We start from the raw sequence: 16034 nt of genomic DNA on the forward strand, positions 1-16034 counted from the left end.
GTCTGGTTAAAGTGCATTTGTTTGATGATTCTTGGGCTGGGGCAGCTTCTTGGTCAGTGCATAGAGCAGCACGTGACACATGTGACATCTGTGCTTAGGCACAGGACGATGGTTGGACTGACTGTGAGGAAGGCCAGCACCACTTCTGTGTCTATTTTATAGAAGGAATAAAAATTACAAAAATTAAATTAAAAAGAAAGAGAAAAAAAAGGAAAAAGAAAAAAAAGAATGGGGATGAATTAAACAGCAGCAAAGGTCCCACTAGGGATGAGATCATAGATTTTTTACTGTGACATTATTTGCATCCATGCAAAATATTTAAGTGGTAAAAAATCTCCTTATAATCATATTTGTGTGGGAAGTTTCAACTCCTTGAGGCATTATATGGTGACTATATCATGCAGGTATAATCAACATAGGCTCCATTGTGTTATGAAGAAAGGAATTAGACACACAGAGCAAATTATGGAGCACACCTGGGAAAGATGCAGGGGGGCTAGGAAGGCTGGACCCTCCCTGGTTCTGAGAGGAAAAGAGGAATTCCTATGTCTTGCAAACACTCTTTGGTGTATTTGTGGTGCAGGTCTTTCCTGTGAGCTCGAGCTGCACTGAAGATTAATTGAGTAGGTAGAAAATGTCTGCCTGGTGCCACCTGCCACAGTTGCAGGGTTATTATTAAGTGGATGGAGGATATATTGGATGGAGTGAGCACTTTCTGTCATGAAAGCTCCAAAAATTGGCTCAGACATTGCAAGACAGACTAACTGCCTGGAGCTGCAAGTTGTGCCATTCTCCGTCGAGCTCCTCATTACAGAAGCTCAATGAAGGACAGGTTGCCCTCCACGTAACTTTGGCAGTGGCCTTGCTGGTGCGATAATGTTTCCATTGCCCTTAGATGCAAGCCACACTTTCCAGGCTCTTTGGGAGCAGCATCTTCTGCTGTTTCTAGCAGGCTTTGGAGTCTACCATCATTGGTCTCCTGTAAGCCCTCACTGTAAGCCCACTAGAACCCCTCAATTTGCTACCCACTTGTCACACTAATGCCATCTCAGCGTGTCTGTGGACTCTTGACTGCTGCACTGGTGCTCCTATGAGCAGTGCACGGTAGAGCAGCTCTCAGTGTTTTTATTTCCTTGTTTTCCTAAAGGGCATAACCAAGTTTTTTGTAAGCACCCTCTTGCTTTTTCCTCTTTGAAAATCTTCAGACCAAGTCTGCATCTCGTTTTTCTTCTCTGTATAGTTTTGCACTTACAGGAGTGCTAGGTCTACAACATTTTCAAAGCATTGTTCAATGTATTATTCATATAAACCCAGGGCTGATGCTAGTCCACACACCCATCTTTGAGGTTAAGCTCTGTGAGCTGCATTTTTATATGTAGAGAACAGCTCTGGTCATAATGCCAAGTGCAATAACAATTACAAAAGGAGGAAAAATGTTACCCTCCAATTATCCCCTAAGTACTGCAGAGGCAAAGCAAGGGCAGTGTTTGGGTAGAGCCAAAAGTGAGATCTAAGCCTCATAAGTGGAGATAGAATGCAGCTGTCCCACAGTATGGCTCTGTGCTTTTTAGTACACTGTCAGCCTTGTACCAAAGTTATCTTAGATCTATGCATATAAGATTACAATCATTTTAAGCTACCTGTTTGTTTTGCTCTGGAGAGAAATGAAGCCATCTGGTATCACTGTGGAGGTGATAACCAACAACTCTGCTGGTAGCAACAACTATCAGCTCAGTGGTGAAAAAACACTCTCTGCTCGCAGGGTAACAAGTGACAGGATATGAGGAAATGACCTCAAGTTGCACCAGGGAAGATTTAGATTGGATATGAGGGAAAAAATCTTCACTGACAAGATGGTCAAGCGCTGGAACAGGGTGCTCAGGGAAGTGGTGGAATCACCATCTCTGTAAGGCTCCAAAAAGTGTGGATGTGGCACCTGGGGATGCGGTTTAGTGGTGAACACAGTGGTGCTGGATTAACAGTTGGACCTGATGATCTTCGAGATCCTTTCCAACCTTAATTCTATGATTCCGTGGAAATAATGGAAGCTTAATAATTTTGGAAGTGCTGCAGCAGCAGCAGTGATGGAGCAGCTGCATGGGAGCAATGCAGCTGCAGCACCCACTGGGGTGAGAGAGATGTGTCTCCTGGGCAGAGATGTGGCAAGGCAGGAAGGTGCCAGCCCCTGGAGAGGAGGACATGGGGAGGAGTAGCAGATAGCAGAGCCTGGTGTGGACATGGGAAGGGAGGAGCCAGGGGACAGGAACGCTGCTGCTCCCTGCCCTGCTGCTTGTCCTCAGGTTACAGCGGGTATTGCATTTCACATCTCCGTGTTTCTGTTCATCCTCCCACCTTTTGTTTGTGATCTTTTCAGAGCAGGACTGTCTCCTAATACATGTTTATACAGTGACTTGCACTGTGAGACCCTGATCTTGCTCGAGGCCTCTAGTCATGACTGTAATACAAATGATAAATCATCATCATAAAACAGGACTGCACAAATTCATAACTCCCATCATAACTCAGGGATGAAGTGTCAGTAGCTAACAGACATGTGACAAGGTCAGGGAGACCATGAAGGGACAGAAGAAGTGAATTCTCACAGAAAAGAGGAGATGCTGAATGGCTTTGAAATATTTCTAACATGTGTCAGTGTTATATCCGTGTCAGTTCACAGCTGATTTCTTTTATTGATGTCACCTCCTGACAGCGGTGTGGCTGGGAAAAGGATGGAGCCACACATCACAGGCAGTCTCCAAGGTGCAGCTGCACAAAGACCTGCACACATAGGCAGCGGGTGCTTCCTATCCTCTGAGGGCACAACGCTGGCAATCAGGCTTCAGCAAAACCATTTCTTCATCCTTTTACTGATGCCTAGAGACACTTGTGTCTCCCCTCTTTTTCCCTGCTGTCTTATGGAGAAAAGCTGTGTGGGTATCTCATGCAGGGGATTTTGACAGTTTTGGAGAGTCTCCCTCACACCTGTGAGTTAGCTCAGACATCCACAAGGATCCTTGGCCGGGGAACTGCTTCCCCAGCTGGCATTCCCAGGCAGCCTCTGGGTGCATGGCTAAATTCCCTGACAGACCCCATCCGTTGCTTGAATCTGTACAAGTCAACAACATGCTTTGCAAAAGCTGTCATCACACTCTAGCGTTACACATTTTTTCAGTGTCCCCTAACCTGTAGAGGCAAGGAGTTTGGGAGACCCAGAGCGTAACAGGAAAGATTTGCTGCAGGAATGTGAGGAGCTGATGGTGAAAAACTCAGCAGTTCTGTCCATTCAAAGCAAATCAAACAAGCATAGAAATATCTTTAAACCATTTTATCTGGCAAGAAGCCATGCTGTCTTTTCAGCCGAAGTGTGATGCTTGGAGAAAATGTAGCTTTGGTGAGCTGAATGACAGGTGAAAAAGAAGTATGAGGGGAGAGTCAAACTGTATTTATGGAAAAATATTTTGTCCTTGATGAACTGAAGGATTTATGCTATTCCTTCCTGTAGCTTCACAACTTCCAGGCAACAATTCCCAGTCTTCCTCCTTATTCCTGAAATTAGAACTTTCAAAATATTTTTAAGTGTTTTGAAATAAATGTAGTCGTTAAAGCCTTCCCTGCTGTAGGCTGCTGAAGGCTATGCTGTCTGTCACATTGGTTTAATGGCTTACACAACCAGGAAAAAGCCATCTTGTTCCCAGTTACAACTGCATTGTAAGGAGCTTCTCTAGTGACTCCTGTTTGCCAGATGACATAGTCTGTAGACAGATAATTACAATACAATGGATTTTTTTTTTCAGTATTCATCATTGTTAAATTTTACATTTGGTATTGAGCACTCTAAATGAAAGCAGGCTCATTATTCAATGGTATTGCCAAAATCACGCATGCTATTGCAAGAAAGAAATCAATCCCAGATTCAGGTCCTGGTGTATTGGCAACACCAGAATAACTGCTCTCACTGCATCTTTGGGGAGTAAATTGTCATAATTAGAATAAGAATTGGGCCAAATAGCTTTGGCACAGATGACACAGTAAATCAGATGAACACAGAGAATTAAAACAATGAAGCAGGAAGGAGAAAAGCAGGAAGGGCTGAGAAGTGACATCAAATAAAGAGATGTGAAACAGATGTGCTTGAACCTGAGCAAGGATATGTTTCGGGATAAATGAAACAGACAACAGCACGAGGCAGTTTTCCCTAGAGAGCTACCCAGAAGTAAAGTGCTTTAAAGAAGACTTTGAATTCAGAGAATATGCCATAGTCAGTTTGAACACATGTGCATTAGGTACTGAGAGAGACCAGCACAAAAAATGATCCAGAGGAAGAAAAGGAGAAAAAAGTGTTCAAGAAATTTTAAGTCCAGACGGAAAGCAGAAGCTTTGAGAATGTACAGAAACCAGACTTGGGAAAGCTGGACACTACCTGAAGGCAAAAAGCACATCAGTCTTCCTAAAAAAAAGTAATGACAATAATTTGGACTGCTCTTCAGTATGATGTAAATGGGCTACTGGAATGCTTAGCATTAGATGCAGTGCCACTAAAACATTGCTTCAACATTCTTGTCCTTCATTTTACTGCTGTGACAGTGCAACAGCCCATGAAGCACCACCACAAGGATGCTCCCTCTAGGCTGCCAATGCTTTTATTTTGGTCTATGAAGGTCAGATCCTGGTAAAGTTAGGCCAGCACTCCATCCTAATTCTAATATTCAGGCACCCTCTGAGCCACCTCATTTAAATCCATACAAAACACAGCTCTTTGCATACTGGTTTCAGGAGATCAAATTGCCATCCTCTCTTATCTTCTTCATGGACACAAACTTGTGGTCCTCCCTGCTCTGAGCTCATCTTTTCTATCAAAACTTACAACTATGAGACTGACTATTCCTCACTTTTCCCAGTTTACAGCAGCAGATTCAACTTCCAGACTAACACCTGCCTCTCTTGCTTTTCTTTCCATCATATTTAAAGTTAACACAGTAGACTTTAAACAAAGCTTTTATTATAGTTAAAATATTTAAATATAGTTAAATTTTAACTTTTAACATAGCTAACATAGTAACAGTCTTCAAAATAACATCTTCAAAATCTCTCCTTGAAACCTACTTCTGTAGGTACTTCTGTACTGCAACTCATGCTCATCTGACTGCAGTTAAGTGAATGTGCACTTTTGTTCCTCTTTCTTCTTTCTACTTTTTATTTCTACTTCTACCTGTTGTGGGGGTTTTTTTCTGTTGTTGTCATCTCCCCAGCCTTCAAGTGAGTTTGGAGTAAAGTGGGGCTGTGAAGCCATCTGTCTGTCTGTTCAGTCACTGTACTGTGCAGTCCTCCTACCATAGAAAGCCTTCACTATGGGCAGGGCTAGGAACTATTTGCTCTCATTACCATCATCTCCAGGAAGGCTAGGAGACATCTGCTGAATCTGTGTAATAGCCCTGACTTCCATTTGCCCTTTGTCTTTCCAGCTGTAGAGACCCACCCTGATGTCTCATTAACAAAGTAAAAATAATGACACTGTTTTGTTTTCCCACCTCCAGGCAGCTGCAGAACCTTCAATGACCAACTGTAAGCCAAGTCTCTTGTCCCTGGAGTCCTAAAGCTTGAGAAACCCACTAAGCAGTCTTGGTTTGCAGTCTGTTTCCCTTGTGCTGTGTGCCTTTCAGCTAGCTTCATCTGGGATCAGCAGTGGCGGGAGATGATACGCTGTGGGGGAGATGATACAGACTGAACTCACGGCAAAGGAGTGCAAAGGAGGGAATGTCTGTGGCAGAGGAACACACTAGATACTAGGTGATTTCATTTCTCAGCTGTATAAATTGATGTTTTAAATGAAGACTAGCACGAGTTGCCCTCCCTGTTCTGGATCCCAGTGTTTCTCTTTCTTTACTGCAATGGCCTACAAGGCTTGGGCTCCCTAGAGGGCTTTCCTTGGCTACCTTGGCTTTACAAGTTGTTGACAGTGACAGCCCTGGAGCTGTTGGATGAGCTAACAAAGGCTGGCCTCCTTAACTAACTTGGCCGCAGACACCTCATGTGCAGAAAAGATGTGGGATTTACTAGCAGGTGCAGCTCTACCAGGAGAACCAGGTACATGGTTGCTAACATTTTTGCATGCTGTCTAAGCCCTGAAAAATTTCTGGAGACTTTCCCGTAGTCATTCTGCCCCCATAGTGTCTCTTGGAGAAAAGACATAGAGGTGGACAGAGCACAGAGAATAATATTCCCCCAGGTCACAGAAAGATTTCTTGAGGCTGCCTCCAGCAGACAGCCTTGTGGAAAAAGGAGGAGAGGGACTAGGAGTTAATCACTCCCACTTACACCAGGGCTGCATCCTCACTGGCAGGTGTGGCCTTGTTTCCATAATTTTCTTGGCAGTTTGGAGGTTTATCATCAGATAGGATCACTGGCCAGATCATGGGTGGGTGCTGCAGCTCTGGAAGCACAGCAAGAGGAGTTCTTCATCCCTGCTCCTGCTGTGGTTGGGGCAGAGTCCCCCTCAGCTGTCACACACACAAGGACATGAGCTTAAAATAACAACTTTTCAAACATTTTTGAGGAACACAGATTGCTGACAGAGAATTTGAGGCAATCTAAATTTAGGTGAGAAATTCTGTGAAGCTAGCTTCAAAAAAGATTTAGTTAGATCATATCTTTAACCTGGGGATTGATTAAAAGAAGAAACGTTTCAGTGACCAATTTCTACAGGGTCTGAAATATAACAGGTTATTAAACACACAACCCAACAGCTGCAGAATCTGACAGAGACATTGTTCTCCCTGAGCATTTGGTAATAGAGTATTTCAGATGATTAAATAGCTAATAAAGTCAGAGTCTTTGCTAAGCAGATGGATACCAGCAATATTGCAAAGGTAATTATAGATTTCTATCAAAAAATTCTTGACTCAAAATATTTATTCTCATACTGAAGCTAATACTCAGGTCTCAGTTAAAAAAAAATATTTTAGCCACTATTAAAAGGTTTCCAATTTGCTCTACTGTAGTGGCTTTCAATTACAACCAATTTCAAGGTGTAAGTTTTCAGATTGAGTATTCCTTTTTACAAGGTAAATCCTCACCAGTTGTCACATAAAACTAGTTTTTCCATTACTCATGTTCTTATGCTTTTTGGCAGCACAGGGATGCTTATTTCCTTTGCTTCTTCTCAGGCATTAGCCAGTTGTGATATCCGTACCTCTGTAAAGTTACAAAGTGGTAAGAAAGGGTCGGAGGAGCGGAAAACAGGGATGCTTGCAAAAAAACTACAGGAGAGTCCCTCATGCACAAAATTATTAATTTGCTTCTTTGTTGCTATTTCAGCCTTTTTTTTTTTCCCCATTGATCTTTTAGATTCTTTACTTGGTCTCTGTGAGGGCCACTAGAAAACCAGGGTATGTTTTAAAATCTTGCATACTCAGCTACACCAGCTAATTCAGAGGCTGCAAAAAAACCCCATTCTTTACATCTGTAACTTATCCCATTGTCACAGAAGAGCATGCAGCAGAGCTTATACTCACACTCAAGCTAGTTTATCTCTACATCTGATTATTTTTGCCTGGTTTATAAAAATGTAATGGATACTCGTTTCCATTTAGCTGAGCCAACCCACATCATACAGCACTGCCCATGTCTGCTTCACTTTGTACGTCTTAGTGTCACCTCCTGTGCAGGCTTTACTAACCCCATGCCCTGCCTCAACACACTCCTTTTTCCTTTTTGAAATCCTCTCTTGAGGTCTCATTGCTGTTGTAAAAACTGTAAGAAATGAGAGGGCAATGGCTCAAATGTAGAACAACAGAAGATATTTTAAATATTTACAAAAAGAAGATGCTGTTGCACTCTTCTCCTACCATTTGGGTAATGCTGCTTTTCTCAGAAAAAGCATTTCCGAGAAGCAGAGAGTTTCTGGGCACATGTGTGTGGCACCTGGGCTGGAGGAAGAGCACTGGAGATCAGTAGACTCCCACTGCAAATGTGGCTGCCTGTTTCACCTGTGGCTCCAGCATCACCATCCCTGGGGCAAAGGACAGCCACTGCTCACCTATAAAATGCAGCAAGGACCTGACAGTGACTACAGCAGCGTGGGCAGATAAATCTGCTCGGATGTTGCTGAGAAATGTCCTCACAGATTTCATGTCCACACAATGTGAAATAAAGGTGCTGGATCTGAGTTCCAACCCTCTAGGAAGACCTTCTAGGACCAAAGAGGATTGCTGGTGGGCTCTATCATGCTGATGAGTTGCAAAAATATCAAAACCACAAGCAGGACTCTCTTCATCCATCTCTTATTCACAGGAAGAACAGTCTCACAAGCTAACTGTAAATACAGGATGCCAGCAGCACGCAGGGTCAGAGGGGGTTGTTGCACCATGGATGCAAGCACAGGGTGTGTTATAAATCACTGAAAGTTGTAGAGTTTGCTGCAGACTTGTTCAAGTACTTGTGTGTGAAGGATCCAACAGGTTTTGGAGACTACTACAATGCATATTAAACTACATATTCTTCTGCATCTAAATATGGTTGCCAGTCAAATTGAGAATTAGGTCCAAGCCAGAAATTTGTATCAAAATCCCAATTTAAATGACAGAGTTCAAGGAGACATGTTTTTTTTTTTTTTTTTTAATTACCAGCTATGGAAAGAGATGCTAGCTGCTAAATATTTGCTTAAATTTTCAAGGCAATTTCACTTCATGCTGTGCTTGTATCTAGGGTTTTGTTTCCATTTCTAGTGAAATCTGAGTCTAATAAAGGGTATTCTAACCTCCATTTATTGCAGTGGCCATCAGCTAGCTAGATCTTTTATTTCTATTGTCAGTGGCAATAAGATATTGGTGACAAAATGAATTTTGTGGCTGTAACTGCAGTGTTATTTATAAACAGCTAGATGCAGAAGAAATGCAATTTAAATTTCATTGTGAGGAATATTCAGTTCTAGAGCTCTCTAATGCACAATTCATAGCTGCTTAAATTGTAGTCATTACTCTCATACTGCAATACTTTTTGTCATGACAAAGGGAAATTACTTTTCTGTCAATTACTTCTGCAAGATTAGTTAATTTACACTTGCAAAGGGTATGGAGCAGCATCTCAGTTCCATTAAGATGTTTCTCAGAAGCATTTGGCAATTTAAGTTTTGAGGAAAAGGTAAATGGAAGTCATCTTCAAAATGTAAAAAAGGGAGAGTGCATACATCCCAAGGTGTTCATACAGCAGTGAAGAGCAGCAATGAAGAGTAGATCTATCACTGACAAGCTGCCAACCTCAGTGCTGCAGAAAACTGTACTGAGGACCTGCAAGAGGAATGCTCCTCTCTGTTTCAGTACTGAGCAGCCACTGAAATCACTGCCCCTGAGTACAAGTGAGCTGTGCATGCAATTATCTATATAAAACATCCTTCTCTTTGGCATCTGCTGCTGCTGCTATCTGTATGTTTGCTTAATCCATGTTGGAGTGGAGATAGCAAGAGCCAAAAACATGAGGAGAAATGTTATTTTTACTTACTTGCTTGGAAATTCTCTGTGAGCTTTAGCATGGCTGGCTTGGATACCCACCTGAGGCATCGTAGCTCCTGACCTTAGCAGCATAATTTAAGATGTTGAAGTTTAATGCCTGAATTCCTTGGAGGGGTGATGGAGTAAGTGTGTGCAATGTTGCCAGAGAGACAACACAGTGCTCTTCCACCACGCTTGAAAAACTGCTCCAAGAAGGTTCCCCCTTCTTTTTCCTTCATGTGTCTCCACATTTAGGTGAGGCACTTAGGGACATGGTTTAGTGCTGGGTTTGATATTGCTGGGTTAATGGCTGGACTCAATGACCTTAGAGACCTTTTCCAAACTTTTCCATTAATTCTATGATTCCATGAATGAGTGCTGGAGCATCACCTGGGATCCCTCTCACTGAGATCAGGGGTATTGTGGGCAGGAGATGCAGCTGTGCCTTCTGCAGCCTGTGAGATGCTCTTGGGGGTGAGGGCCCTGGCTGTGGACCTGGCACGACATGGTACTGTCGCTCCCCAGCCTGCAGGGATTCATGCCCACACAGAGAGAGCAAGTAGAACCCAACAGAGACAGCGAATCTTCTCTCCATGAAAATAGTGGAAAGGCCTTTGGAAAATGAGGCATTCAAGACAGGCCTCAGATTTAGCATGAAGAGTGGGTGGGGTTTTATACCCTACCTCTGCCCTGCAGCCAGGCAGGGTTGCTTAAATCACCTCAAACTCTAGGTCACAGGTATTTTTTTGTAAGTGGAGCAGAAGTGGAGTGCAGACACACCGTGTAGGTGTGCTGTCATGCACTGCATGCAGCTGGCATGGCACAGCTTCACCTCTAGGTATTATTGCAATTAAAATTATGAAATAGCAACAGCACAGGCATCCTCGACAATGATCCTTGTGTTTAGGCATGTCAGACTATGCTGATACTGATATCCCGATCCTACACTGGCATCACAGCTCTCATGGAGTTTTGCAATGTTTTAAATCCTAACCCCTACCAAATTCCAACAAATACAGTCACAGTCCTCCCTCCTGATACTGCTCTCTTGATTCAGCAAAGGGCAGAGCATCCTTATCTTTCCTCCCCAGCCTGAGCTGCCTTCAGGTGCTGTTGCTGTGCTTTGGCGCAGAACATTTCAAAGGCAGAAATTACACGAGGGAGTTCTCAGAAGAGTTTACAGAATGTTTCAGGGCACCTTAATCATGTTATTTCTGTTCCCATTAGGTTTAGAGGATTTGTAGCGCTGCTCAGCCCAAAACTAGACTCTGCTCCAGCCACCCATAAAAACTTTAGAAGGTGTTTAAAAATCATGAATGTTTATGTTGACTTCAATTATTTTCCATTTCAGTTGCCTGGATTTTCTTTTGAGGCACATTTTCTTGGCTTACATCAAGGCTACAATCCTACCTTGCACAACAGATAAATCCACATTTGTTTCCAAGAATTATAATTAGGTGGGCCTAAATCCTGCAGATTAATAAGGACAGGTATGAAGACATGAACACAAGTGTAAGGATATAAAAGTGCAAAGATATACAACAGGGTATAAAGATACAGATTGGAATTTTTAAAGTTTCAGCTTGAGACAATAACAGACAATATCCAAAATTATTTTCTTTTTTCTTTGGCTAAACTCCAAAATATTAGAGTCAGTCCCACTTGTTTTCTCACAACCAGTCTTTAAATGCCCCCTGTTTAAAATATACTCAATTCACCCATTTGTGTCACTGCAATAGCATGCCAGGGAAAGAGCTCTTAGCCCTTTATTCATAAAGGGACAGACAGAAACTGCATCAGTTGCTGCTTCTATATGATATGAAAACTGTTGAAAAAGGTAGGGTTTTTTATGATGTCTAGATATGCCACTCACACTGCTGTAATTTCAGGACATAATGCAGTGGCACTAAAGCATCTGGGGTTCAAATGTTGAAAAAGCCAGTTGTGGCTGTAAAGGTTTTGGGATCAACTCTGTTTGGGATCCCTCTAATTTTTCTGGATAGAACCAGAGAACCTGTGGTCTGGGTTCAGTGGTGCACCTCCCTCCAGCCCTGCATATTCCTCTTACATGTGTGATACCAAATGATGCCCATACCTTTGACATATGGATACAGTTGGATTTTTTTTCTGAGAACCCACAACCAGCAATTTAATTAAGGTAATTTAATTTTTCTTCAAAACAATGTGTTATGCATTAATTAAAGTAACTTAATTTGTCTTCAAAACATAGTATTATTCATTTACCCTAAGGCATGAGACACAGAGCACAAAGGGCAAAAAACTTCAGAGGTACATGACTCTTACTCATACCCTCATCTTTCCCCTTGACATCTTTTGTGCTTTCTCATTTTCAGCTTCAAGGAGCATTTGTGTTGTATTAGCACCAGTCTGTTTTTACAGTGCTTTCCTCTGCCCTGTAACTCCCTTCCTTTCACACACTGCTTCTGGACAGCTTCCCTCAGGTGACTCAAAGGCCCCAGCTTTGCAAAGGTTTTATGAGAGTACAGTGTGATACTTCTCAGTCCTGAAAAAACAGAGATATCAGTAGTGTTGCGACCAAAGTGTTATCTTTTAGGTCCACAGACCTCCTTGACTTTGTGGACTCTTTTGTATGTGCTCAGCTTCTCTTCACCTGCTTGATCACTTTCATAACCCCTGTTGACTAACTGCACAACAAATATCCTCATCTCACAAATGCACATGTGGAAACAGAATATTCATTTTAAAAATAAAAATATCACATTTTTCTAGTTTTCTAGTGGAACTACTTGTTCCAAAATAACAGCCTGTGATGCATACCTATTATCAGCAACAGAATGCTACAAAATACTAAATGCTTAGAAAAGGTAAGATTTTATAAAATTTTTAAGTTTTGATAAACTTTTAAAATTTTTAATAAAAGTTTTGCAATTAGGCTGCATACATGAGTATTTGGTAAGGTAAACCTTGTGCCCATGCAGACAGAATTCAGTAAGTTATTTTTGATTAATAGAGTGCTGTTGTTGAGATCATGCCCACATAGCACAAAGATATCTGATATGTAATGATAAAAAGTACTTCAAAAGAAACTATTTTAGCTACAGTTCAGCTGAGTCTTAGCTTCACCTAATCCCCAATTCAGTGGTAGATATTAATGCACTTCATTCTAGGAACCTGGGAAACACCAAAGAAGAACAGCCCTGTTGGCTTCACTGGTGTGTTTATGTCTTGGTGATACTGAGTGTTTAGAGATGTGTGTGTTCCTGGACACACACATCCTCACAGCAGGTAGCATTTGTAATGAACTCCTTAAAATCTGAACATACCATGTTTTTGTTTGCCCTTTTGAGTAACTAGGAAACCAGCCTCACCCCAGAGCCTATGCAGAGTCATCCCCCTTCAGATCCTTCTGTAACTGTGGCATTTCCAACCAGCTGAGATGAATTGCTATTGGTAAAAATGTCACAGAATTCAGTTCTTTAGCTGCAGCAAGAGAGGGATAAACTGGATATTTCTGACCAGCAATATCAGTCAGCTGGCTCTCCCATTTGAAACAAGGCCAACTAATGCCTTTGGGATGCATTTCAGGAGATAGGACAGAGGCTGCAGATAGCCACACAAAACCTTTCCTCTCTGTAGTGCAGCAGCGCTGGACTGTCCTAGCATGCAGAACAGGGAAATCAAAACGGTCGCAAGGAAGCCCCACCTACAATAGAAAATAATCCCATTAGTCTCTCCACGACAAAGACCTGGGAGTTATTTTGCTGGGTAGGAGGCCATGGGAACAGTGAGGTTATCATCACTCAACAGAGACGGAAACAAGAACTTTCTCCAGAAATGGGGAAGCAGCTTCCAGGAGTATCACACAGAGCAGCACCTTCACAGCAAGAAGCCAAGCTTCCTAAAACGACATCACCACTACAGAACACAAACATAAAAATTATCAAGGAAAACCTAAAATCTTTCAGAGCAGGAGGAAAGAAAATAAATAGCGACACATACATTTCCTTGCTTGAGATGGATGTCAAAGGGTTAGACAAGGTATGAAGGCGCATAGCTGGATTTAGCTTCAACCTTGCATATATTGGAGACACAAAGCTAAAGTTTGTGGAATACAAGTGAGCTTGCTCTGTTTAATCTTTGCCTTTGGAAGAAGTTGGAGGTGAAAGCACAACTGAGAGCTTGCAGGACCATCCTTCTGCTAGCAACATGCACAAGTGCAGTAACTCTTAGTTTATCTCCTCGCTCAGCCTGGCAGGGATGGCAGCTGCATGTATTTAACCACATTCCAACTCTGGTCACACTGGAATGAATCCAGGGTCATGTCATTGACTTCAATGAAGTTATTCTTTATTCATGCTTGCTAGCTGAGAGTCTGGCCCATTCTATCTAGGTAGCAATATCTAATAGAGAAAATACTGCCAAATTAAGGGAACAAGAAGAACCAAACTACGTGACATGAAGAGGAAATGTTTTACATTATAAGGATTATAGAGGCCCTTTAGTTTAAGGACCTTATCAGCATTTAAAGGACAGTTGGCTGAAATGCATTTGTATATGTGCCCAGATTTTCTTTTAAGCCTCATTTGCTATTTTAGAAAGTGAAAAGAAAATGTATTGATTTTAACATTATTGAAATAAAAATGCTGCTGTTTGTTCAACACAGAACACTATTTCATTATACATCTATGAGCAGGGGTCTTCCATTCAGGATTTCCTCCACATCAATTAAGAAGGCCTCCTTGGCCAAAATATATTGAGTTTCATGATTTTCTCTGCGGGAGCACTCATCTGATGGCTCCAAATTCAGTTTTGGGAAAAACACTGTGTTTTGCTCTGCTGGGTAAACCCAGGGTGTCCCCGCTGTAGCGACCAATAAAAGATAGAGAAAAGGAATTAAGGTAAGGGAAATTTATCATCACTGTATTATTTCCAGTAAGTCCAGATTAATTCTCGGCATGGCTTGATGATACAGTATAACTGACTTTAGAGATGCCAGGGGGGTAACAAAACCTCTGCAACCAATGATATAAGAGCAGCAAAAAGTTACAGGTTTACTCCAGCAGTTCATTTGTTAAAGAAATACTGACATTTAATTTTTAGCAGGCAGTGGACTGAATTGCCTCACCTCTGGTTGTACGAAGTTGGTATCATCCCACGTTATGCGCTCTGACTAATGCAGCAGAAATGCACTTGTATGCCCACACCTCATCTGGATGCTGTTTGTGTTGCTGCATGATCTGGAAGCACCCAGACGGAGAATAAGTGGTGATAGATCCACCAGGGATGGGGTTTCTCCTATACCTAGTTAGCGGTAACATGCCAGTTACCCACAGTTTTCACTTAACCTTTGGATTTCACCTGGACCCACCAGAATATAAATTTATAAACTGATGCAACACACTTGCCAAGAAACAGAAGCATGAAGTTTCCTGCTTACTAAGGACAATGTATGTTAAATTTAGAAGGGTGTTGGATGGTTTTGGGTAGCTAGAAAGAGCTGTTGAACAATCCAGACAGGACTTAAGGCAACTTTTTTTTTTATTTATTTATTTTAGAACATGTATCTCAGCTTCAACATTGAAGTGAGCCAAGAAAAGTTGTAGCATATAGCTCTTGTCGCACAAGATTATATACAAAATAACACCCTAGGATGACAGGGGTCATTTTAGACCATCAGGGACAGTTCCCATAAGGAAGTGAAAATATCACAAGCCTGGAGGTGCAAACTGCCTGTTCAGGTTTGGATTCCTGGTCCGGGTATCAACCCCTAGACCTCTCCCACAGAAATCCACTTCATTATTCCTATGCAAGAAAGAGCAGGTTATTAATGTTTCAGCTACAGAAATGATCCTTCTGTGCTAGTGCAATGTATCTGTTAGAATTAGTTCTGTAAATCTGCATCATAAAGGACAATATTCTCTTAAACTAATTTCCTGCAATCATCATTAATTGGCCAGCTTTCTAACACCTGGTACCAACAGATTTTTCATCCAGCAAGTGCAGTGCCACACAATGGTAACAGCAGGTTTGAACCTAATCCCTCTCCACACACAAACAAACATCAAATGTGCCTGTAACAAAGACACACAGACCAGCCTGACATTTGCTGATAACTCCCAGGAGATTCTCCCTCAGTACAACTAGTCCTGCTCAAACAGATTTTCCAGTGGAAAAGATGATTTGAAATAATTTCCAACTAGACTAATTGCACTCACTTGAAAAAAATATCCTTCTCTCCTCAGTGTACACACGTGTATTAGTCCAGCTGTAAATGAAGCTAACACTTTATGAAGTTTTCCAAAGCAATAATTATTTCATCTTAGGAGAATTCACAACAGCTTGCTCGATAATGAAGTTATGCCGATATATATACTTCATGCAGAGGTGCACACACACACACAAACAAAATTAAAAAAAAAGTAGGCATTTAAAACTGCTTTTAAATTCCACTCACAGTTTTGAAGTTCAAGCATAAAACTTCTTGCTTTGCATCTGTAGCTCCAAGCTGTCTGTAAAGATAACACAGTCCATCAGATATCCTGGTTTTGTTTTCTTGCATAAAAATAT

At 41.8% G+C, this 16034-nt stretch overlaps 1 protein-coding gene across 4 annotated transcripts in view; it reads right to left on the bottom strand.

Annotated features, from left to right (window-relative positions):
• The window catches only part of STARD13 (StAR related lipid transfer domain containing 13), a 326580-nt gene that overhangs the window by 273376 nt on the left and 37170 nt on the right, over positions 1-16034 (bottom strand). For 2 of the 4 annotated variants that reach the window (XM_010400319.4, XM_019286338.3), the window contains exon 2: positions 15922-15976. The gene's annotated coding sequence lies outside the window, so the exon portion shown is untranslated. Of the gene's footprint in view, positions 1-14592; positions 14705-15921; position 16034 lie in introns of those variants that run through there. The other 2 variants (XM_019286339.3, XM_010400320.4) reach the window with 2 other exon arrangements.

Source organism: Corvus cornix, chromosome 1, assembly GCF_000738735.6.
Source record: "Corvus cornix cornix isolate S_Up_H32 chromosome 1, ASM73873v5, whole genome shotgun sequence".
Lineage (NCBI taxonomy): Eukaryota > Metazoa > Chordata > Aves > Passeriformes > Corvidae > Corvus > Corvus cornix.